Source organism: Tachyglossus aculeatus, chromosome 10 (genome assembly GCF_015852505.1).
Source record: "Tachyglossus aculeatus isolate mTacAcu1 chromosome 10, mTacAcu1.pri, whole genome shotgun sequence".
NCBI classification, from domain to species: Eukaryota; Metazoa; Chordata; class Mammalia; order Monotremata; family Tachyglossidae; genus Tachyglossus; species Tachyglossus aculeatus.
This window is the reverse complement of record NC_052075.1, coordinates 11,707,476-11,734,637: the sequence shown is the minus strand read 5'-3', so window position 1 is coordinate 11,734,637 and position 27,162 is coordinate 11,707,476.

Sequence of the window (27,162 nt, the reverse complement as noted above, 5' to 3'; positions counted from 1 at the left end):
CTCCTTTGATTCAGTGGGTTTGGAACAGTTCTGTCATCAATACTGCAAGCAGAGTGGCCTAATGGATAGAGCATGGGCCTGGAAGTTGGAACAACCTGGGTTCTAGTCCTGGCTGTGTCACTTGTCTGTTACGTGATGGGTAAGTCACTTAACTTCTCTGTGCCTCAGTTACCTCAACTGTAAAATGGAGATTAAGACTGTGAGACCCATGTTTAAGATTAAGACTGTGAGCTGCTTTAGAGAACCAGTGTGGCTCAGAGGAAAGAGCACGGGCTTGGGAACCAGAGGTCATGGGTTCAAGTCCCAGCTCTGCCACTTGTCAGCTGTGTGCACTTTCCCCAAATCACTTAACTTCTCTGTGCCTCAGTTACCTCATCTGTAAGATGGGGATTAAGAATGTGAGTCCCCCGTGGGACAACCTGATCACCTTGTATCCCCCCCAGCGCTTAGAACAGTGCTTTGCACATAGTAAGTGCTTAACAAATGCCATCATTATTATTATTTTTATGTGAGACATGGACTGTGTCCAACCTGACTACCTTGCAACTGCCCTAATGTTTACAACAGTGCCTGGCACATAATAAGTGCTTTAACAAATACCATAAAACAAAATAAACAAACACTCTTGCCTACAAAATGAAACATGAGACAGGATGGAAAGGTTCCTTTTAATTTGAGTCTCAATGCACTGCCCTGAAGCTCCTGCTGTTTTCTTATTTCCCTCATTCATTCAATCGTATTTATTGAGCACTTACTGGCCTCTCCATCAGACTCAATGGTAGCTTACCATATGGGCCAGAGCCCAGTAGTATCAGCTGATATTCTCTTCTTTGACCATAGACTTCATCCATTCACCTTACCAGCAATACATGATTAACAATTATTATTATTATTATTATTATTATTATTATTATTATTATTATTATTATTATTATTATTATTATCATCACTGTGTCACTGGGCCCTGGGAATATTTTTCTTTCTTCCCAGGTACTACAGAGAGAAAGCACGTGCAGTATAGTTCACTGAAGAAATTCTCCAGTGAGCTGGAAGGATATTTCACATTTCCTTTGGATTCCTTTTCTATTGAAATCATTGTCAGGTTCAGGTTTTCTCCCCTTCTAGAGTGTAAGCTCATCATAGGCAGGGAACAGGTCTCTCCCCAGCACTTAGTACAATGCTCTACGTACAGTAAGCACTTAATAAATATGATTGATTGATTGATTTCTGCCTCTCAGCATCCTAATGCAGTCCATTTCTGACCCAGAAATATTTTTATAACAAACTATAAAGGGAGGGAGAAGTTCTTATAAAGTCAATAAAGTGTCTTCTTTCAATGCTAAGTACCCAGTGAATATTAGTACTTTCTTTCATTTACACATTTCACATTCTCAGATGCTCTACTGCTTTTGGCTTTCATGGACATGGTGTACAGCTAAATACTAACCTAATTGTATCTGTCCGATATAAGAATGCCCTAGGTTTTTTAGCAATTGACACAATACAAAAAACTGATTAACCAGGATCAGTCGAAGCAATCTCATTTAGTTTTCCCTGAAACCTGAATTAAATGCTTTCCGAGAACATGACCATGGAAGAAGAGTTTTGGAAAGATCCCAGGTGCCAAGCATGACTTCCCACTTGTTGTTCTGTGCCTCTAGAGCAAATGGATAATGGACTGACCAGTTTATAAACATGCTTCAGATTGAGAGTGGATTTTTATGGATCAGAAGTTCTCCTTGGGTTTAACCTGTCATTTGCATAGGTTAATTTTAAATGGCAGTGCAGATTTAGCTTGAAAAGATCATTATAATATTTCACCTCCTTTCATCCTGGGTTATGTAAATGAGTCCTTAATCTTTTTGTGGTCCATAATATATTAATAATTTAAAAAGGGGGATCCTCATTTATTTTATGCTGTCAATCTTTTCCTAGACCTGTGCTCAGACCCAAGTCATGGAGACAAACCGAGCTAATTCTACGCTAATTAGAGATGCACTGTGGCCTAGTGGAAAGACCACGGGCATGGGAGTCAGAGAACCTGGATGTCAACTGTGTGACCTTGAGCAAGTAACTTTATTTCTCTGTGCCTCAGTAAAATATAAAATGGGATTAACACTTTGAGGCCTGTGTGGGACATGGACACTGTCCAACCTGACAATCTTTTTTCTGTCCCAATGCTTGGTACAGAGAAGCAGTGTGGCTCAATGGAAAGAGCTTGGGCTTGGGATTCACCGGTCATGGGTTCAAATCTCCATCTCCACCAATTGTCAGCTGTGTGACTTTGGGCAAGTCACTTAACTACTCTAGGCCTCAGTTACCTCATCTGTAAAATGGGGATGAAGACTGTGAGCCCCACGTGGGACAATCTGATCACCTTGTATCCTCCCCAGCTATTAGAACAGTGCTTTGCACATAGTAAGTGCTTAAAAATGCCATTATTATTATTATTATTATTATTATTACAGTGCCTGACACATAGTAAGTGCTTAACAAATACCATCAAAAAAATTAATCTAATTGTACACTTCACTTATTATCAACAAGTGAATGGATGGACAAAGAGTTTGTCAGATGTCTTAGCTTGAGATATCATTGCTATCACATTGTGTTAACTGTTGATGCCATCCTGATTACAATCATTTTAAATCAGAAAGCCCGGGATGAAGCCTGAGATGTGAAATTGCCTCTTGTCCCTTCAACCTTCATTTTGTACTCCCTACTGAGGGTGATGAAAGCTGGAATCAGTTGTGTTAACCCTCGTTCCACTCAACTATTTCTACTCTTTAGGGATTTACAGTCCTAGTGATGAATCCTGATACGGAGAGATACTGAACAGGGTTGAACTGAATCAATCATGCCCAGGGGTAACATGCATATTAGATAGAGCTCAACCACCAGGCCCTTCACCTACCTATGGGGTGGTAAAATGGCAACCACTCTCCTGCAATTTAGAGGCTTAAGCTCAGCTTAACACAGTTACAAGGATGAGCGACTGCTAGCAATCCAAACAACTTCTGTATGGAAGGCTGAGTTGGGAAAGTCAGACAGCCATTCAATTTTATTCATTGAGTTCATACTGTGTACAGACCTCTGTACTAAGCATTTGGGAGAGTGTAATATAACAGTACAACAGACACACTCCCTGCCCACAATGAGTTTTCAGTCTAGAGGGAAACCAAAAGCAAGGAGGGCAGAGAAAGCATTCTTTAAGGCTACGGTCACTAGCATCTCCTTCCAACATATGATTCAGAGAAATTGGATGATTCTGATTATCTTTACTGGTAACTCAGCCCATTAATTTTGAAATCCAAAATCTCCACTAAGGACAAATAACAGTGGAGGTAACCACCGAAGAAGAGACCCAATCTGAATAGGAATTATCAGGAGATTTGCAAGGCAAGGGAACCTGAGGTGTCTTTTTCATACAATGGGGTGGGAGAGTAACTCTCTTCTCACTACAGATTTTCCTGAAGTCAGATGGGCAGGTACAGTGCACATTGAACCCTCTTCTCCCACTGAGGTACGGAGAGAGCAGTTCAAATAGAAACAGTGATGCTTCGCTTCAGCAATTTGAAACAAAGGAGTGGAGGAGCAGATCACCCTGCACCACTCAAACTATTTTCCCTGTCACTGCTGATGATAGTGGGTATGAAGCATTGGGAGAGCTGGCAGGGATCCTGATTCACATATAGCCCCTTCTGGACACAGTTTTAAGTGTCATTCCCGAGAAGTGCCTCTGACCTTCTGTGAACTGCCTAAAACAGGAAACATGAGGCACTGCGGGAGCTACTCTTCCTAGAGAAATCAGTTTTGCCTAGTGGAAAGAGCACAGGCCTGCAAGTCAAAGGACCTGCCTCTTACCTGCTGTGTGATCTTGGGCAAATCAGTTAACTTCCCTCATCTGCAAAATGGGGATTCAATACCTACTCTCCCTCCTACTTAGACTGTGAGCCCCATGGGGGACCTAATTATCTTGTATCTACTCCTGGACTTAGTAGAGTGCTTGGTAAATAGATACCCCACCAATCTCATTTAAGGTGGCCAGATTCCTAGTCGTATTCCTTAAAATAAGAGATAAAAACTACTTTGAATTGGTTTTTATTTTTCATTTTAATTTAACCTTTAGAATGTTAGCTCCTTCGGGGAAAGGAATGTGATTTCTATTTCTATCTTATGCTTCCAAGGACCTAGTACACAGTTCTGTACACAGAAAATGTTCAATAAATATTGATCATGATGACGACAACAGTGATAACATCGACCACGATGAAGGTGATGACCTGGACTACATAATACGTCCCTGGAAGGACGAAACATTCTGAAGAAGCATTAAGAACAAGGAGTGGAGAGGAGAAGAAGATAATTGATCTCCCTTTTTCTCACCCCCACATCCAAAGAGCCATCTCATTATGATTTTCTCTCCCCGTTAAATCCACAAACACAAACCTCTCAATTACACACACTGGACACATTCAATAACTACCTGATGGTTGACTAACTAATGCTCAAAAATCATGACACCTCTACCAATCAATCAATAAAAGGTATTTTTTGAGGGTTTTCTGGGGGCACTAAGCACATATTGAGCACTTAAGAGAGTTCAGTACTACAGAAATGGGAGATATATTCCCTGCCCATAAGGAGCTTACAGTCTATAGGGGGAGACAGATATAAATATGAATAAAAAACTCTCTAGACCATAAACTCATTATGGGTAGAGATTGTGTCTACCAACCCTTCTTTATTGCATTCTCCCAAGTGCTTAGTACAATGCTCTGCAAGTGGTAAGTGCTCAATATATACCATTGATTGAAATACCATTGATTGTTTATGGATATGTATGTAAATGCTGTGGAGCTTTCCTTCCTTACACTGGGAACAAAACATAAGTAGGCCAACTTCAATTGTCCAAGATTGAAAATAAAAGACAAAACAAGCTGGTTAAAGTCATATCATCATAACCACATTCAAAAAATTCAAAAACCCGGAAGGAAGGGGCCACGAGAGTTTTACTAGGTGAATTGCAAGGGAAATGTGTTTATGATAAAATGTTCTTTTCCTCTTCAGGATCGAGCTATTGTTTACCTTTAAATGGTTTACATAACCTTCTCCTGAAAGTAAAATGGCAATTATGCCAACAACCAGGAGTATGCTTTTAGACTTCTAATTACTCTCAAAATGACAAAGGAAAAGCTCATAATTGGTAATATCTCAAAATTAAGTGGGTCAACTCAAGAAAGACTGAAAGCTGAGCACTGGGTTTTAATCGTGATTCAGCTATGATTTGGGTGTAATTATTGCACTTGATTTCTATGAAATGCCTATGTAAAAATCATGTTTAAATGGTATTAATTTGGGGTTTCATTTTAGCTTTCATTTTTAGGATTCTCATACAGTATCTGGATAGCAAGCATTTCTTTGGTAAGACAACTTTCCGGCTTTTGTGAATGTTGTAAACGGTAAAACAAACTCACTTCACAGCTTCCTGTTTTAAAGTGCCTACTTATTTTGTAGATTCCCCAGAGTTTCAATCAATCAATCAGTTGGATTTATTAAGTGCTTAATTCATTCGTTCATTCATTCAATCATATTTTTTGAGCACTGAGTGCAGAGCACTGTACTAAGCGCTTGGGAAGTACAAATCGGCAACGTATAGAGACAGTCCCTGCCCAACAATGGGCTCACAGTCTAGAAGGGGGAGACAGATAACAAAACAAAACATATAGACTGGTGTCAAAATCATTAGAATAAATAGAATTATAGCTATATGCACATCATTAACAAAATAAATGGAATAGTAAATATGTACAAGTAAAATAAATAGAGTAATAAATCTGTGAAAATATATACAAGTGCTGTGGGGAGAGGAAGGAGGTAGAGTTGGGGGGATGGGGAGGAGGAGAGGAAAAAGGGGGTTCAGTCTGGGAAGGCCTCCTGGAGGAGGTGATGGGGATTCATGTGCACACAGACCGTGCAGGCGCCCGCGTGTGTGCATACATGAGCATGCAAACACATGCACACGTACACACTCAGGCAAACGTATACACAGGTACATACATGCGGACATAAGCACGCAAGCAGACAGCACACGGGCTGATGCACAGGGGCACACAACTGAGGCACTCAGGTACACACAAGTACACATGTGTACATGCAGACACACACACACGTGCGCCCAACTGGGAACTTTTGTTTTCCAAACAGAGACACCCTACATTCCCCATCCCATCCCCGGGTAACAGCTTAATGTGTGCAGAGCACTGTACTAAGAGCTTGAGAGAATATCATATGCTCTGCCTTTAGGACATGCCCAATACAGAGTTCTGCACACAGTAGACACTCAACATAACTTGTTAAGGAGAATGTTGATGCCTGCCAGTTCATCACACAAATGGGCTAAATCAATTTAACTTAATTGGGACAAAAGTAGGATGGATTTTTAAATCGACTTGACTCTAATTTAGCAGTCAATATATTACAAAAAACTTTACTTCTTCTAGCTTAATCTGAATTTTCAAATGAAATTTTAGAGGGTGGGGTTGTAGTAAAACCAAAAAAATCTATAACCTGGTTAATAATCCAAAAATTGAAGAACTATTATTTTTACAAGAAGACTGAGAAACACCTATCACAGTTTGGGTCCACCAAATAAAAAGCACCACTTTAGTTGCTTTAGAACACTGTTTGTGAGTACTCTTTGTACTGGAAGAGTACAAACCGGTAGAGTTGGTAGACAGGTTCCCTGCCCATAAGGATCTTACAGTCATGACGGGGAGGCGGACATTAAAATAAATTACAGATAGGTATATAAACGCTGTGGGGCTGAAGATGGGATGAATATAAAGCACTTAGAAGGTGCTTTATATCCAACTGCAAAGGTGACACAGAAAGGAACCTGAGAAGCAGAAATGAGGGATTAGTCAAGATGGTAGTCATGACCTCTAAATTTGGAAAGAAGTTTATGGCCAAGTCCCCTCTCAGTGACCTCTCCTCTCTGCTTCAGCCTCACTTTGAGGGGCTCAAGTGGCCTAGAAAACTTTAAGGGACATGTTTCTGGACAGCATCTGGGGTTATTTCAGTGCAAGAAAAAGCACCAATTTCTTGGAAGAAATCCAAGCTTCCATGCTGGATTGAACAATGGCTTTTTATGTCTCTTCCACTTGACCAAGCCACATCCATTAGGCAAAAGAATCCCAACAACATCCATCTCAGAAAATGGCACAATGATCCTTGAGAAAGGATGTGGTCCCAGGATCGATGCCCCCTGCTTTGAAAGCAATCATCTGGGCTTTAGCACAATACTAATCCAGCGGCAGGAGACCATTAGCCTCTAATATCGGTCTATTCTATTGACATTATCAGTCAGCTAGAGATGTTCTGATAATGAAATATTTCTTCTCTTAGCCATCCTCAGGGTGAAATAAGAAATCTTCCCGACTTCTAGTTCTCCAGAAGTTAACCACAACCACAGAGCAACCTTATTTCCTGAACGAGGTCAACTTTCAACCATCAAACCCCTGGCAATATAATTATATTCTCTTGACCTTCCAACCATCCTGATAAGACTCCATCTCTCCACTGCTCAGTTTTTACAGGATGGAATTTTTGGATCCACTAACCCAGTCCTCCAAAGTAGTACAATAGTAAATTAGCCCATTGTGAACATGTGCAAATACCAGGTGGAGAGGCCTGTGGATAGGTATGTTTCTCCAAATGGGACACCATGTTTGACATGAGTGTTCTGAGGCTAAGAGGGCTGGAGAGAGCTCATGTTCTGAGCGAAGCTGCATGGTCTAGTGGAAAGAACATGACCAAGAACTCAGTGGGCCCCGGATTCTAACCCTGGGTCTGCCATGTGAACTTTGGGAAGTCACAACTTCTCTGTGCCTCAGTTACCTCATCTGTAAAATGGGGATTAAATTTGCGTTCTCCCTCCCTCATAGGCTGTGAGCCCCATGTGGAACAGGGACTCTGTCGGATTTGATTGTGTTGTATCCACCTCAATGGTTAGTATAGGACTTGGCACCTAGTAAATAGTTAACAAAATACCCCCAGTACCTTAACAATAATAATGATGATAATTGTGGCATTTGTTAAATGCTTGCTAGGTGCCAAGCACGGTACTAAGAGCTGGGGTAGATACAGGATAATCAGGTGCCACATGGGGCTCACAGTCCAAGTAGAAGAGAGAACAGGAACTGAATCACCATTTTGCAGGTGAGGGAACTGAGGCACAGAGAAGTGAAGTGATTTGCCCAAGGTCACAGAGCAGATGAGTAGTGGAGCAGGAATTAGAACCCAGGCCCCCGATACCCCAGGCTAATGCTTTCTCCATCAGACTACACCACTTCCCTGAACTCTGGTCTTTTATAGCTCATTTGCCTCCCCTGCCAAGACTTTGAAGGTATGGGAGAGGAATACCGGGGCACTGTATGGTCTTTCAAGAGAAGGGGCCTTTCTCAAATAGGACACTCAATTTGAGATCCATTGGCAAGATTTCCTATCCCCTCAATTTGCACCCACTTTTCATATTTCATTTCCTTTGCTTCCTTCCCACAAAGCTGGGAGGTAGCATTAAACCAATTCCTCATTTAGCTTTGTACCTCACTTAGCTCTCCTTCTTTACTCTATCATTTACTTTGGCAAATTCATTCATTCAGTCATCCTTATTGAGCACTCACTGTGTGCAGAGCACAGTACTAAGTGCTTGGAAAGTACAAATTGTCAACATATAGAGATGGTCCCTACCCAAAAAAGGGGTCTAGAAGGGGGAGACAGACAACTAACACAAAACAAGGAGGCAAATTACTGATATCTTTTGGTGTGAAATAAGGAAGGCCCTGAGTTTATGACGTACCCACATCCTGGAAGTCCCTGGCCCAAGAAAACAACATCTCCCAACACAGATGGCCCAGTGTGATTGACAACCTTGTTTATTGACCTCAAATTTTAAAATGACCGCTGCAGGGCTGGACTCAGAGAGTAAAAGAGAGAATCAATCAATCAATGGCATTTACCATGAGTGCAGAGTACTGTACTAAGTATTTGGGTGAGTACAATATAACAGTTAGAATAATAATAATAATGATGATGGCATTTATTAAGCGCTTACTATGTGCAAAGCACTGTTCTAAGCGCTGGGGAGGTTACAAGGTGATCAGGTTGACCCACAGGGGGCTCACAGTCTTCATCCCCATTTTACAGATGAGGTAACTGAGGCACAGAGAAGTTAAGTGACTTGCCCAAAGTTTCACAGCTGACAATTGGCGGAGTCAGGATTTGAACCCACGACCTCTGACTCCAAAGCCTGTGCTCTTCCCACTGAGCCACGAAGACATGTTCCCTGCCCACAACGAGTTTACAGTCTAGAAGGGGGTGTGACAAAGCAGATAGGGGCACTGTGTGAAAACTTTGAACAAAGGGGTTGGTAAGAGGATGCTGACTGAACAACGGATCTATCCAGCTGGTATGAGGGAAATGCCTTTAATAATAATAAAAAATAATAATTGTGGCTTGTAAAAGCACTTACTATGTGCCAAGCACCGAGTAGATACAAGATAATCAGGTCAGATACAGTCGCTGTCCCACGTGGGGCTCCTAGTTTAAGAGGGAGATTGAATAAATATTGAATCTCCATTTCAGACAAGAAAAATGAGACCAAAGAAGTTAAGTGATTTGCTCATGATCACACAGCAGGCAAGCAACAGAGCTCAATTAATTAATCAATCAGTCAATCAATCGTATTTATTGAGCACTTACTGTGTGCAGAGCACTGTACTAAGCGCTTCGGAAGTACAAGTTGGAAACATATAGAGACGGTCCCTACCCAACTGTGGGCTCACAGTCTAGAAGTGTGGCTCACAATCAATCAGTGGTACTTATTGAACATTTACTGCACACAGAGAACTGTACTAAGCACTTGGGAAAATACAATGCAAGAGAGACGGAAGACGCAATCCCTGCTCTTAAGGGGTTTAGAGTCTATAGCAGGAGTTGGTAGATTAAAGTAGTTTAGGGAGAGAAGAAATAGTAGATTTGGGATTAGAACTCAGGTTCTGTGGCCGCCAGGTGCCTGATCTTTCCCCTAAGACACGCTACTTCTCTTCTCAAAGATGCACTCCGGCTAGGATATGTCCAGGGATGTTGGCAGCCCAGCAGTATCTTGTTCTATGGAAAGCCAAAAATCCAGCTCAAAGACAAACTTGGCAAGGTGTCATCGACAGCCAGCAAGCCTTGGGGAAGACATTTGGAACAAAACATCTGTGTGCTGGTCCTATTCTGTATCCTAAATTAGGAGCCCATCTTTAAATGGTGTGCATCTGAAAAACTCCACGCTGAACCTAGTGAGATGTCAGGGACAGAGGTATGAGCTTTCTTACAACTTTGGCTCTAAATTTCAAAGCACTTGAAAAATGTCCTGGCTGGTGTCAGTGTACTAAGTATTGCTCTTTTGGCTGATTTGGGACTATGTGGTTTTCTCAGTTCAGGGTTTTGGGGTATCTTCTGCCTCTAACTTCAATCAATCAGTAGCATTTTCATTCAATCGTATTTATTGAGCACTTACTGTGTACAAAGCACCGTACTAAGCGCTTGCACGCCTACTGTGGGCAGAGCACAATTCTATGTGCTTGGAAGTGCCCAACAGAGTTAGAAGATGTGAACCCTGCCCTCAAGAAGTTTTCAGTCTGCTGGTAGAGACAGACACTAAAATCATTTATAGATAGGAGGAAGACGAAGTGGATACATATATATCCTGGTGTGAATATCCAAGTGCTAAAATAGTAGTTGGGAAGCAACACCTGTGAGGGAGAGAAATGAGACACATTCCCTGCCCATGAGGAGCTTTCAATCTAGCAGCAGTTTACAGGCTTCAGAAACCAATTTACTGAAAGAACGGCACCATTTTATATCCAATAGCCATTCAGACTGTACCTTTACCTTTACAAGGTCCCAGAAGGCCAATGAGATGTTAACTATCAATCAATCAATCATATTTATTGAGTGCTTACTGTGTGCAGAGCACTGTACTAAGCACTTGGGAACTGCTCTCTTCCTCTCCACAGAGCCTGGGATTCAGCGCTAACCAATGCCTACTCTGTTTCAAAAGATCCTCCTTAAAGAATTTTCCAAAACACCCTCAGTTACACAACCCAGTGCAGCACGGCTCAGTGGAAAGAGCACAGGCTTGGGAGTCAAAGGTCATGGGTTCAAATCCCAGCTCCGCCAATTGTCAGCTGTGTGTGACTTTGAGCAAGTCACTTCACTTCTCTTTGCCTCAGTTAGCTCATCTGTAAAATGTGGATTAAGGCTGTGAGCCCCACGTGGGACAACCTGATCACCTTGTAACCTCGCCAGCGCTTAGAACAGTGCTTTGCGCATAGTAAGTGCTTCATAAATGTCATTATTATTATTATCATTATTATCATTATTAACCCATAAAGTTGTTCAATTAGACTGTAAACCCCATCAGAATGTTAGCTGAGGGCACAGGATGTCTTGAGAAGCAGTGAGGCTTAGTAGAAAGAGCACGGGCTTAGGAGTCAGAGGTCATGAGGTCTAAACCCAGCTCCGCCACTTGCCACCTGTGTGACTTTGGGTGAATGACTTAACTTCTCTGTGCCTCAGTTACCTTATTTGTAAAATGGAGATTAAGACTGTGAACCCCACATGGGACAACCTGATTACCTTGTAATTACACCAGGGCTTAAAACAGTGCTCCCGGCTCCACCACATGTCTGCTGTGTGACCTTGGGCAAGTAACTTAACTTCTCTGTGGCTCAGTTAGCTTATCTGTAAAATGGGGATTAAGACTGTGAGCTCCACGTGGGACAACTTGATCACCTTGTATCCCCCCAGTGCTTAGAACAGTGCTTTGCACATAGCAAGCACTTAACAAATGCCATCATTATTATTATTAAGTGCTTAACAAATACTATTATTATTATTATTACTCTACTTTTACTATATGCTCTAACACTTCATATGATGCTCTATACAGAAGATAAGTGATAGGAACACAAGGTTTGGGAAAGAAATTGATACCTGGTCAATTTTCCCTCACCACCATTAGCTTCCTTCTGGAAATTAAATAGCAACTGCTAGTAATATAATAATAATAATGATGGTATTTAAAAAGCGCTTACTATGTGCAAAGCACTGTTCTAAGTACTGGGGAGGTTACAAGGTGATCAGGTTTTCCTACGGGGGGTTCACAGTCTTAATCCCCATTTTACAAATGAAGTAACTGAAGCACAGGGAAGTTAAGTGACTTGTCCAAAGTCGCACAGCTGACAATTGGCGGAGCTGGGATTTGAACCCATGACCTCTGACTCCAAAGCCCGTGCTTTTTCCACTGAGCCCTGCTGCTTCTCTAGTATCTGTTTCTTGGCTTGGGTACCCCCATCACTCTCTCTTTGGGTCGAGACAATTCCACCAACAGAAGGACGCTCCAATATGAGGGTGATCCTGCATTTAAATCTGGGCTGGGATGTTTCAGGGTCGAATAGAGAACACTCTGCTCCCCGAAGTTTGAGTACTCTTTGAGTTTGGAGCTATCTATTGACCTGGGAGCTCAAATAGTTTTCCTCATTAGCAAAATTAAGGGGGGGAACTGACGACTCCATAATTCCACCAAAGTCCTGAAATTTACAATAGATACATGAACAGGGAGAAATATGTGGGAATTTAAAGAGTTTTACATGGGCCCAGGGTACCATACACTTTCAAGGTGGTTTTAAATCAAGCTATTCTTTCCTGGCCTTCCCCGGACTAACCTTCTCAGCCCTCTTTATTTTATGCTTATCATTCTCTCACTAATTTGGAAGACTCAAAAAAAAGGGGAATATTGGGGCTACTTAAAGCATTCTGCCTCTCTCTCAGTGCCTCTTTTAGCAGCCACATTACAGGGCGTGGGGCCCATAGGTGTTCAGTCCCGCTACCAGACATATGACTGATTGTCTGACTTTGGGCAGTCATATCATCATCATCATCAATCGTATTTATTGAGCGCTTACTATGTGCAGAGCACTGTGCTAAGCACTTGGGAAGTACAAACTGGCAACATATAGAGACAGTCCCGACCCAACAGTGGGCTCACAGTCTAAAAGGGGGAGACAGAGAACAAAACCAAACATACTAACAAAATAAAATAAATAGAATAGATATGTAGATATGACCTCCAACAGGGGAATAACGCAGCCATCTTCACGTGGGAGTGGTGGCTTGGCTCTGCAGAGGGGCGAGAAGGTCCCATTAATAGACATCTGTCACCACCACCACCTAAAATCTTAGCATCCCAGAGATCAGTGTGTGTGCTCTACTTCCTGCCTAATGAGCTCTTAGCCTTCCCAATGGACTTTAGTTCTTTTCCCCGGTTTAGTCCTACACACAAAGGCGGCTTTCTGCTTCTCTAGAGCTCTTCCAAGAAAAGCCAAGCTGGATCCTGCTGGGTTCTGCTAGCTCAGCCAAAGCTATCTTTGACTTCGGAAAATCTATTTTGATCCACCTGCTGAGTTAGGTCTTCTTCATTCTCCCCTCTACATCCCTCTTGCGTGCGGCCAATGAAACGCGCCTTTAGAGCCAGTGACCTCTCAAGCGCCACGGCTGCTGTGGTGAGAAACCAGGCTCTTTGCAGTCATACTGAAGGGTCGCAAATAATAAACTACTTGGTTGAGCATGGGGAGGAGGAGTTTTTGCACCAAAGTCCCTAGTCCCTGCCAATGGAAGGAGCATGACTGAATGAACACTCTGAGGCATAAGAGACACACAAGTTTATTTTGCCTCTCTCATAGTCTTGAGCATAGTGTATAGCACATAGTATACACATAAATGTCACTGTTATTATTACAAGGTACCATCCACTGGTTGTGTGGACACAATAAACTTCCCTCTTGCCATGGCTATATACTCCCTATATACTCCCGCTCCCCATCCCCCCTGCCCTACCTCCTTCCCCTCCCTACAGCACCTGTACAGATTTATTACTCTATTTATTTTACTTGCACATATTTACTGTTCTATTTATTTTATTTTGTTAATATATTTTGTTTTGTTTTGTTGTCTGTCTCCCCCTTCTAGACTGTGAGCCCATTGTTGGGTAGGGACCGTCTCTATATGTTGCCAACTTTTACTTCCCAAGCACTTACTACAATGCTGTGCACACAGTAAGTGCTCAATAAATACGATTGAATGAACGAATACAGACCGTAATCTCCTACTAGGCCGTAAACTCCGTATGAGCAGAGAACGTGTCTACAATTCTGTTGTACTGTACTTTCCCAAGTGTTGCTCCATGGTAGCCACTCAATTAATCAATTAATGCCACTGATTGCTAGATGGGAGGGATGCAACCAATCATCTGATTGCAGTTCTTTATGGTCTGATACATGGATCAGCCCCATGTGGGACATGGACCATGTCCAACCTGATTAACTTATATCTACACCAATACTTAGTTCAGTGCCTAGGACATAGTCAACTCTTAAATAGCATAAGACAAACAAAAAACTGAAAAGGACTATCCAAAGGGTAGCAGATCTGCCTGAGGAAGATCACCGTTGCAAATACGCATCTCCACATTTCTAGAAAGCTGCCCCAGAGGTCACCTTGAGGCAGCCCTTGGGAAAGAGGGAATGAAAACGTCTACATGAGCAACAAGTGGCCAGGACACCAGACCATATTCCTATTCTTCCTTCTTCCCGTAGCCCGACTCCGCTCGACGGGAGTCATGCCTGTTTTTACTGCGGTGCTTTGATCCAGTACCCTAGTGGTCCATAAGTAGCAGCTTTACAAGGGTAATTGAAAGGGTCTGTCCATTTATCATTCCTAGATCACCTATCAGCCCAGTACCTATTAGGATGAGCTAGTAGAAGCTGTGCTAAAGGTTGCCTCAGCTGGAATTCTCCGCATCGCATGCCCAACGGGAGACAAACAAAACGAAATTCCCCAAAATGCTCTCAATCTGAACCAATCTTGTGCACTAATTAATCATGATTACTACATACAGTAAGCATATCTGAGGAGATTATTCTACACTCGCCTAGGGTGGTGTCCTAATTAACAATATGCTGAAGTAGCATTTGAGTCTCTGGAAGTGTAAATACAATGTTGATGCAATTGCAGAAACATTACACGGAGAAGCTGTGCCCTACATACCGATGGGTCTGCCAGGCTGGCCTAATTGGGGAGGATGAGTGGTCCTGGACTATGGGGAGGTCACCATGCTGTCCGGAGTGATTGTCCAGATCACACTGCCTTCATTCTCATCCAGGCACAATCCAGGTATCCACTGAGGAAGGAGCATAACCTTGGTCCGATACTTTTTATCCCTGAACAGTATTGTGGGATTGCCTTGGTCTCATCCATTGACAGTGTTGCACCGGTTGTCATGGCCATTGTGTCTCCTCCCACCACTCCAAAGAAGGATCAGCTCCTCCTTCCCCATCCCCTCACTTCCCTGCAGGGCAGTCTCCCAGACAAGCCATGGTAATGGTGGCTGAGCAGATGAAGGGAATGGTGGAAGGAGGCTGTGCAGCAGCTGGTGACAACCAAGCCTGGGTAGAAGCAGAGAGCCTGGGTCCTCGGGGAGGAAGAAAAAAATGCCCAACTCATGGCAGAGGCAGGGACTACAGGATTTCACTTCAGGATTTCAGGACGTCACTTCTGGGGGCCCCACCTCAGTCACTACCCTCTCAGCCCAGCCCAGCCCTGAGACAGAACACTATCACTGTTGATATTTATGAAATCAAAAACCAAGGTGCATTCCCTTAACCAGTGGGATAGGCCATTCCATCCCCTGTAGAGCAAGAAGATACTATTTCCTGTCTGTCACTAGGCTGGCTCAGGAGCTTCCAAAGGCTCACCCCTCCCATGGAATAGACCCTTTCTGCCCATGCACCCCCTATTCCCACCTCACCTTCCCCCTCGTTTCTGCTTTGAGGCTCTTAAATATAGAGAAGCAGGGATGAGAGATCTCAGAGTAGCTCCGTTTTTCCCAGTCATGTTGTCCATCAACTACCTCAGCACTCATGTGTCGTCTCCTATTATTTGTTCATTAGTATCAATTATTTATACCTAGTCTCTCACACGTAAAGTATAATAAGTATGGCATTTGTAAAACCTTACTATGAGTCAAACACTGTACCAAATGCTCTATAGATAAAAGTTAATTAGGTGCCCGTCCGGCATGGGGCTCCCAGTTTAGAGGAAATCTATGTCAACTGTCTCCCCTATTGAGAATTGTAAATTCCCTGTAGGCATTAACCAAGACTCTTTCCTCTTCTGAATGCCCTCACATTCAGACTCTAGACTGTAAGCTCCTTGTGGGCAGGGAATGCACCTGCCAAATCTGTCATATTGTACTCTCCCAAGCACTTAGTACAGTGTTCTGCACACAGTGAGAACTCAATAAATACCATCGCCCACAGAAGGTTCTCAGTCAATACACTGGACCTTGGACAGATCCCGAAGTAGGGAATCAATCAAACAGTGGTATTTATCGAGCGCCTACTGTGTACAGAACACTGTACTAAGAGCTTGGGAGAGTACAACACAACAGAGTTGGCAGACACATTCCCTGTCTATCATGAGTTTACAGTCTAGTCACAAAGATCTTTCCCATGATTGGTTTAATGCCTGGCCACCCTAACCACTGATACACAAGAGTCCCACCCACCACAGATGTCAAGGGACAACTTTCCTAAGGAATCTCATCCCATCCTATTCCATTCCCATCTACCTATCACCTCCCTCTAGGCTCTGACCTGCAAATCCTGACATCTACATCCTTTCTCCAGAAGGACAAAGATGACCCCAGTTTCCAGAGTAAACTTTATCCATTCCTGTTGGAGGGTTTTTCACTCCTCCATCTGTTTGCACAAAATGTGAATTAGAAAATGATTACATCACCACGTACCAAGGGTTCATTTATTTCTTTCAAGTGCCTCCCTCGTGAAAACCCTTCTCCTGATGAAATTTCTAAAAGGAATGCTAAATGACTCTATTCGAATTTTCCCGAGCCAAGAAGAGGGAAGGAGAGAAAGGGGGAAAAGCGCAGAAAGCTATCCGTGTCATTAAATGGGGAGTCCGTGCTTATGTACAAGGAACTAAGAAAACAAACTCTCACAAATGGAAATGCTAATGAGTCCTTAACTCTAGACAAACTATTAGCAGCCGTGTAAGTAGACTCACTCATCTCCAGGAGACCACGTTTAATGGGCCTAACAGACTGACCTTTGTGTTTCTGCTGAATTATTATGTTCCCTGCCTAGTTCTTGGCTACCGGGGTAACAATTCTACTCATTTCTTATTACAACCACTGTTCTCTGGAGGAAGTAGGGAGGGGGAAAGGAATGCTCTTCTAGAATTAGAGAATTTTAGGGCTGGAAGTAGACAACTACCAGTTCTTCCACCATCTTCAAGCAAGACCATGTCATAACTTTGGTACTTGTTAGGCACTTAGTATGTGCCAAGTACTGTACTAAGAACTGGGGTAGATACACGATAATCGGGTGGTACACAATCTAAGATGGTGGGAGACTTACAGTCTAAGATGGATGGAGAATCAGTCCTTTATCCCTATTTTAGGGATAAGGAAGCTGAGGCACAAAAAGGGTAATTGACCTGCCCAGGGTCATACAACAGGCAAGCTGCAGAGCCAGGATTAAATACAATCACGTTTATTGTGTGCTTACTGTGTGCAGAGCACTGTACCAAGTGCTTGGGAGAGTTCAATAATAAAAGAGGTCCCCTGGCTCCCAGGCCTGTGTTCTTTCCATTAGGTCACACTGTTTTTCACAACTAGCCCAACCTGGGCTAATGAGAATATGATCCCACTGTAGAGATTTCCCTCCCAACCACCTCCCCCTGCACCCAAAAAGGAAATTCCTCACTCTCGTACGGTTCCATTTCAGGGTTTAGTACTTCTCCCCATCAGGAGTGTCTCCTTTGTATCACAGCTGATCTCTCAAGTTGTTGATTAAACCAACACAAATTTTCCCAAGTTTTCATCCTCAAGAAAGAAAAGGAACAGCTGGCCACCAACATCAGCTTGAAGGGATGCTTCAGCTACTTCGGTTCTACTACTAACCTGCCCCTAAGCCTTTTTGCTTCAATACTGAACGGTCCAAGTTCTTCTCTCCGGGCTTGTCCAAACCACAGGCCATGGGTACGATACGGCCAGTTTGATTTAATCTGAACCCTGGGTGGGTCCAGTGAAAAACAGCAGCATCTGGAGGAGGAGGGGAGGGATGACGGATGAGGGATGAGGGAAGATGCTCTTCCTCATTCATCCTGCAATCCCAGAAGTGGTTGCATGCCTCTGTCTCTCCTAATTCAGTGTCATCAGTACTGCCAGAGCCTGCCATGTGCATGGCTCTGCACGGAGCAATTGGGCCCATACAGAAGAAGTTAAAGTCACAATCTCTGCTCTCGGGGATTTTATAATTTAGTCAGGATGACTCCCCAAAAATATTCTCCTCATCATTACCACAACCAACGACCAAGCCTCCTATTGGAGAGAAGTGACGGAAGGATCCTGTGCCTTGATCTGGGTACTGTGGGTGGCTCAGAGAGAGAAATCACCCCAGTCAGGTGAAATTCCCGCTTGCCTCCCACTGTTGATAGTATTAGCTGGAACCAGAGACACCTGCCTTTCCTGTAGCCCTTAACTGGGTCAGATGAATGGGAAGAAAATGTTGCAGTCTATTCTGTGCTGTTTTGGGGGGTTTTGTTTTTATTTTTTTTAATGGTATTTGTTAAGTGTTTACTATGTGTCAAGCACTGGGGTAGGTACAAATTAATCAGGTTTTTTGCTTGAATAGAACTTTCCAGTATTAAACAAACACAAACGAGATTAATGATAGAGTGATGGGCAGATCGAAGATGGCACCAGACTCTTTCAGATTCAAGAATCATGTAATACAATTCTGCAACCTGCACAGCTTTCTTCCAGCCAGCAAACTACCGTGAAAACTGGTCACTGTGGAAAGGGGAAATGGAGCCAAAAATTCCACTGAGCTCTTTATCTCAATCTGTCATTCTGGAAAGAGCCACTAAACTAATAGTGAACACTGAACACAACACATTTTTAGCTAATACATGGCAGCATTATGACAGTCCTTTTACTGAGCTCCTCTGAGTTGAAATCAACTGAGGTGCATTAGAATAATGTTGCATAATTTTTTCCTTTCAAAACTATCATTTCTCTCTTACCTAGACATTCAAAACATCCTAAAAGTTTCACTTTTAATTATTTTATAATGTTTTATTTCACTAGAGGAGGTGGAGCAGAAAGTGGAAGGAAGGAGAGACCATTACTTTAAGATCAAATTGAAAATCTTTTTCAGTGAGGTAGAGCTTATTCCTAGATCCCATACCATCTCCTCCAGGAGCCCTTCCCCAACCAAGCCCTCATTTCTCCTACTCCCTCTCCGTTCTGCGTCGCCCATACACTTTAAACATTTCATATTTACCCCTCCCTCCACCTCACAGAATTTACGTACCTACCCATAATTTATTTAAATGTCTGTCTCTCCCTCTATACTATAAGTTCCTTGTTGGCAGGGAACATGTCTACCAATTCTGCTGTACTGTACGCTCCCAAGTGCTTAGAACCATGGTCTGCAAACAGGAACTGTTCAATAAACACCACTGTTTGATCATTTGCACGCTGTAAGAAAAACAGAGATTGATAAAAGCTGAACTTTTAAAGGTCTGAACCTGAACTTCTCTCGCCTCCTCCCCACCTCCTCCCCATCCTCTGAAGGATTATTCCTGCCCTAAGCTTTCAAAATACATTTGTGTTTCTGGCATTTAAAGATGTGGAGCCCAGAGTTGAGGGGGAGATCAGGAGGTTTGTTTATTTTGGGAGGGGGGCGGATTTCTGAAATCATGCCCTTTGTTAAAACAGCTGTGTGACACTGACATTCTAGCATAACATTAATTAAAACATTGAATGGTCTGGAAGTGCATGATGCAAAGAGGCAAAAACACCAGTATGACTTTCCCCTTTGCTCAAGGAGGAAGACGCCAACCAGACTGAAGAGACTGTGCAAATCACCAGCCAAGCGGGCAATGAACATGACTGTGGGGATATTTGCCACATTTAGAAAACCGCCTTGCCACTCATTCCAACAGGCAGAAGGCAGTGTCCAAAGCTAAAAGCCAGGCTTCCAGATAATGTCATTTGTTAGTGCAATCCCTCATCAGTATGGAAGAAGTTACCTCTGGCAGATTACTTTTTTCCTGAGATCATTAGGATTGAAGATCAGCATTCTTCCCTGACGAGGAGTTTGCCACGATGGATTTAATGCCACAGATATCCAAGCGCCTGCCCCATTAAGACTTAAAATCCTGACCCTATGCAAAGACACCCTCAGACCTCAGGAACAAAGGTTTTTTGTGAGAAATATCAACACCTCGTCCAGGCCCCCAGGCACAGCCTGCTGAACTCGCCCACAGCCCTGGCCTCATTTTAATTAATTGTAGCATTTAATGTGCCAAGCAGAGTACTAAGCCCTGAGGTAGGTGAAATATAAGCCGACCAGACACGGCCCCTGTCCCACATGGAGCTCAAAGTCTAAGGGGGTAAAAGGATAGGTATTATCCCCATTTTAAAACCTGAGGAAATAGACACAGAGAAGTTAAGTGGTCCTTGCTAAGCAAAGACAAACAAAATTACAACTTGAAAAGTCAAAATAAAGAAATCGAGTAGACATATACACGAATGCTCTTGGGTGTAAAGTTCATAAGTGCTCATAGGAGTTGGCTAAAAGGAGTCTGGGAAAAATCAATTGAGGAAGGCTTGCTGGAGGAGGAGGGATTTTAGGAGGGCTGTGAGCGTGGGGAGAGCTTTGGTCTGTGTGAAGTGGGGAAAGAGGGAATTCCAAGTCGGGGGACCAACTTGAGTGAAGGGATGGAGGCAGGAGGAGAGTCGAGAGGTACGGCTAGAAGGTTGGCCTGGGTGGCTCGAGAATTCTGAAAATCCCCTTTGCCAGTGTTAAATAGATTACATTTCAAAACGTAATAGTGTCAGTGAGGATACAGGAACCAGGAAATCTGCAGAATCTACAACATGTCTCTGGCACCTGTCTACCAATTTTGTTGTACTGTATTCTCCCATGTGTTTAGTACAGTGCTCTGCACACAGTAAGTGCTCAATGAATACCACCAATTGATCGATTGACAGGGGACCCCTCATCCCTTCCCTGCTTCAGAGATATTCATTCATTCATTCATTCATTCAATCGTATTTATTGAGCACTTACTGTGTGCAGAGCACTGTGCTAAGCTCTTGGAAAGTACAATTTGATGACAGAGACAGTCCCTACCCAACAATGGGCTCACAGTCTAGAAGGGGAGACAGACAACAAAACAAAACAAGTAGGTATAAATGCCATCAAAATACCACTCAGTTCCCCTCCCCAGTCTGGGAAACGGGAGGGGCTTCCCAAGTGATGGAGTCAGTGGCAGGATGCTTGGAGCTTCAAATAACAGGAACAGACCTAAAGCCATCTTGGTCCTTATCCTTTCAGTGGCCGGGGTTGGTTGGCATATCCCCCCACCCTCTTTGGCTCCCCTGAGCCAACGTCTGGACCTGAATCATGGAATTAGATAAGTCGCAGTCACGGAAGATGAATTTTAGTCCCTCACTTTAATCCTCTCACAAAAACCTTGTTATTAATTGTCCAGACGAGGGAAGAGAAAGAACACTCAGCAGGCTGGGGAATTTGGATTACACTCAACCCCGGAGAGACGGGCCAGAGAGGGCTCCGGGCGGTGACCGCTGTGACTGCTTTCCTGCAGGCAGCGTGTTTGAAACAGCGATGCCATTTAGACAAATCCAAGGGGCCAGACCAGCCAGAGAAGGCTGCTTAGAGACAGCCTGGTGGGGGAGATTCTCCTTTCCTAGAGAGTACCAACCCACTGATGCCATGTCTGCAGGACTACTAGGGGCTCCCCCTCAGCCTTCCACTGTGCCTGACAGCCAAGCAAAACCACCGGGACCCTCGTGGTCCCTCTCATGATACCATATGACTGGAGGAGCAGTGTGACCTACTGGAAAGAGCATGGGCCTGGAATTCAGAGGAACTGGGTTCCAATTCTGGCTCTGCCAATTTTTTTTTAATGGTATTTGCTCAGTCAGTCAATCTTATTTATTGAGCACTTACTGGCTCCAGAGCACTGTACCAAGAGCTTGCCTCCTGTCTCTCCCCATTCCAATCCATACTCCCTTCTGCTGCCCTAATTATTTTCCCACAAAAATGTTCAGAACATGTTTCCCTACTTCTCAAGAAACTCCATTGGTTGCCCATCTACCTCCACTTCAAGTAAAAACTCCTCACCATTGGCTTTAAAGCACTTGATCACCTTGTCCCCTCCTACCTCACCTCTGTATTATCCTACTAAAACCCAATTTGTTCCTCTGGTGCTAACCTTCTCACTGTACCTCAATCTCACCTAGCTCGCCTCGCCCACATCTTACCTCTGATCTGGAACACCTGCCCTCCTATATTAGACAGAGAATTGCTCTCCCCCACTTCAAAGCCTTAATGAAGGCACATCTCCTCCAGGAAGCCTTACCTGACTGAGCCCTCCTCTCCTCTTCTCCCACTCCCTTCTGCACCACTCATACTTATTCCTTCATTCATCCTCCCTCCCTTCCCTATAGTACATATGTATGTATCTGCAAATATCTGCAATTTATTTATCTATTTATTTATATTATTGTCTGTCTCACCCTCTAGAGTGTGAGCTCACTGTGGGCAAGGAATATGTCTGATGTTATATTGCACTCTCCCAAGCACTTAGTACAGTGCTTTGCACACAGTAAGAACTCAATAAATTCGATTGAATGAATGAAGTGGCAGAGATGGTCCTTCTGGGTCCTTCTGACTCCCATGCTGCCTGACTGTGGGCAAGTCTTTTAACCTTTCTGGGCTCAGTCTCCTCATTTATAAAATGGGGATTAAATATCTGTTCTCCCTTCTACTTTGACTGTGAGTCCTATGTGGGACAAGACCGATGTCCTACATGACCAACTTGTATAAACCCCAGCACTGAGAACAGTGCTTGACACATAGTAAGTGTTTAACAAATATAATAATAATAACAATGATATAATACCAATAAGGAATAATAATAACACATTGACTCAAAAGGTGCGGTAGTGACAGGAAAATTCAGATATACTACAGACTGTCTCATTTTCCCAAACTCAAGGCCCTGACTTGAGTTCTGCACTCCTGACTTCCAAAGTCTGAAACCTGTAGCCTTCTCTCCCTCAGTAGAAACCTCAAGCCATTCTTTGAAGTAATTTGAAGAACTCTTAGAGAGATCAATTTTCCTAATGCAGCCACAACACAATAGGAGTTGGACTGTAGTGAAAGGATTTTTTTTTTTACTGGGGAACAAGAGCAGACATTAAAGATAGGGTTGGAGCTCTGGAAGTGAGGCAGCATCCCTGTGGATTAACATTTCCTGACTTTGCTCGTCATGCAAAGGTTACAACTATTTATGCTATGTGTCGGCGATGCATAATAATGAGAAACAGCCACCCGGTTTAAATCATTACACTTGTTAGTGTTTCAATGCAGATATTTTTATTCCCTGAATTTCTAATGACAGCAGTAGCCTCGCAAAATTAGCTGCGAGATGTTTAACTGAAGCAGTTCATCTGGGACTGGAGAACACATTGTTCGAAGGATTAGGACTTTGTATTAGAGATTTCTAAACTCCAAACAGACATTCAGTCACATTCTCAAATAGCCTTATGGTCTAGCAGTGATTAACTGAGATGCGGGAACCTAGTTTAATTAGAAAGCAGATTGGCCTAGTGAAAAGAGGATGGGCTTTGCAGTCAGATGACATGGATTCTAATTCCAGCTCCACCAATTTCCTATTGTGCAACCTGGGGCAAGTCACCTCCTCTAGACTGTAAACTCCTTGTGAGCAGAGGACATATCTATATAATAATAATAACTGCGGTATTTGTTAATTGCTTATTATGTGCCAAGTATTGTAGTAGATACAAGATTATTGGGTTGGACACGGTACCTTGTCCCACGTAGTGTTCCCAGTCTCAATCTCCATTTTACAGATGAGGTAACTGAAGCACAGAGAAATTAAATGACTTACCCAAGTTCACACTGAAGATGAGTGGCAGAGTGGGTACTAGAACCCAAGTCCTTCTGATTTCCAGACACAGAGCCACTAGGCCATGCTGCTTCTCTGTATCTACCAGAGAATCTGTATCTGTTGTATTGCATCACCCAAGCTCTCATTACAGGGCCCTGCACTCAGTAAGCACTCAATAAATAATAATAATGGAATTTATTAAGTGCTTACTATGTGCAAAGCATTGTTCTAAGCACTGGGGAGGTTACAAGGTGATCAGGTTGTCCCTCAGAGGGCTCACAGCCTTAATCCGCATTTTACAGATGAGGTAACTGAGGCACAGAGGAGTTAAGTGACTTGCCCAGAGTCACACAGCTGACAGTTGGCAGAGCCGGATTTGAACCCGTGACCTCTGACTCCAAAGCCCATGCTCTTTCCTCTGAGCCACACTTCTTCTCAAATTGACTGATAACTTCTCTGTGCCTCAGTTTCTTCATCTTTAAAATGGACATTCAATACCTGTTCTCCCTCCTTATTAAACTATGAGCCCTGTGTGGGACAGGACTGGGGGTGACTTGATTCTCTTGTTCTACCCCAGTACTTGGTACAGCCTTTGTCACATAGTAATCACTTAACAAAAGTCACTGCTGTTATTCAATGAAAGGCACTGGACTTACTTAATCTTCTATTTGAAACAATTTAGCAGTGAAATAAAAGCTGGAAAGGATGTGTTTGGCCGGATTTGAATCATCAGGAAACAATTGAAAATATAAAGGGCTCGCCTACCCTGAAAATAGATGGTGGGTTGGGAATCAATGTTTTGTGGCTCTTTCCTTAGTAATAGGTGATCCCCTGAATTTATACCAGCACTTTCATTTTCCCCAAGAGCTCTCACATTACATATCTCCTTTTCTCCTTCCACCATCCCAGGGAGACAGGAAGAGGCATGGAACATTATCCCCACTGAACATAGAGAGAAACTGAGGTCCCGAGAGTTTAACTGAGAGGTAAAATGTTCTAGGGGCTAGAGCCTGGGCCTGGAAGTAAGAATGATCTGGCTTCTAATCTCGACTCCACCACTTGTCTGCTGTATGACCTTGGATAAGTCACTTCACTTCTCTGTGCCTCAGTTACCTCATCTGTAAAATGGGGATTAAGACTGTGAGCCCCATGTGGGACAGGGACTGTGTACAACCTGATTAGCTTGTATCTACCCCAGTGCTTTGAACAGTGCCTGGCACACAGTAAGTGCTTTATAAATACTGAAAAAAAAAAAACCTGACTTGCCCACGATCACCAACCAAGTCAATGAAGTGGTGGGAGTCGCACCCAGCTCTCCTGATTCCCTGACCTGCGCTCTTCCCACTAGGCCCCCCTGCCTGAGCTCTCTTGGTCCCAATTTAAAATTTCTCAGTGGAAAAGTCTGGCCTTGGATATTAAAAATACATTCAAATTGACCTGCCAAAAGATAAGTCAGATGCTTGCCTCGGCAAGGCACATTCAACCTTCCATATTCTAAAGGATATCATTTGATAAAGTACAAGTCCAGAAGACCATCACTTCTCCCCAAAAATTATGACTGTACTTGATGATAGAATTATCTGAACAGGCTCAGCCTTGAAGACACTTCCCGGCTCACACTAGTTTTTAGATTTGAAAACACCACCCCCTTTCCCCATACCTCCGAAGAAGGGCAAGACCGTGGAAGGCCTAATTTGAACATCTCAAAAGTGTCTTTTCCAACTTCTGACACAGAACAGGGTTTCCTCATCCTACAAAGTAATGATGTTTCTTGCAATAAAAGTAATAATAATAAGGGAATGTGTCAAATGCTTACAATGTTCCAAGCACTGTGTTAAAAGCTGGGGCAGACACAATACAATTGGATCAAACGCAGTCCTTGCCCCACATGGGGCTCACAGTCCAAGCATGATGAAGAATGGTGTTCTTCTCTGCATACAACAAATGCTCAATACATGCCATTGATTGAGAACAGGTATCAAATTTCTATATTACAGAGGAGGAAACTGAGGCCCAATTGGGGGACTTGCCCAGGGTCACACGTTAGGTAAGTGGCAGAGCTGCAATTCGAACCTGGGGCTCTTAACTCTCAATCCTGTGTTCTTTCCATTAGGCCATGCTGCTCCAATAGAGAGAGGTTGCCACATGGCTCAGATAGATATCATCATCAGTGGTATTCACTGAGCCCTTATTGTGGGCAGAGCACTGTGCTAAGAGCTTGGGAGAATCCAATATAACTGAGTCGGTCAACACATCCCCTGTCCACAATGAAGACACAGCCTAGAGGAGATCAAATCAGGGACAGGTGGAGCATCTCCAACTAGAAACTGACTCATTTCCTCAAAGGCAACCAGTTAACTGAACCAAGAGCCGTCCTCCAAATGAGCCTGCTATTCTCTTCTCAAATGAAGAAATAGACCTCGAGTTCCACATCATGCAACCCAAAGCAACAATGCTTGAGAAGATTTGCAGATTTGTGATCTAGAAGACACACCTAGAAGACACCTCTCCCCCAAAATTATGACTGTACTCAATGACAGAATTATCTGAACAGGCTCAGCCTAGAAGACACTTTCCGGCTCACACTAGTTTTTAGATTTGAAAACACCACCCCCTTTCCCCATACCTCCTAAGATCTGTCCCCGGATCTTTTCTCTCCAAATACATAAAGCCCTTAAAAATCAATGGCATTTATTGAATGCTTACTGTGTGCAGAGCATCATCCTAAGCACTAGAGAAGAATACAATTTATTCATTCATTTATTTATACATTTATTCATTCATTCATTAATTCAGAGAAGCAGCATGGCTCAGTGGAAAGAGCCCGGGCTTTGGAGTCAGAGGTCATGGGTTCAAATTCCAGCTCTGCCACTTGTCAGCTGTGTGACTTTGGGCAAGTCACTTAACTTCTCTGTGCCTCAGTTACCTCACCTGGAAAATGGGGACTAAGTCTGTGAGCCCCACGTGGGACAACTTGATTACCTTGTATCTATCCCAGCACTTAGTACAGTGCTTTTCACATAGAAA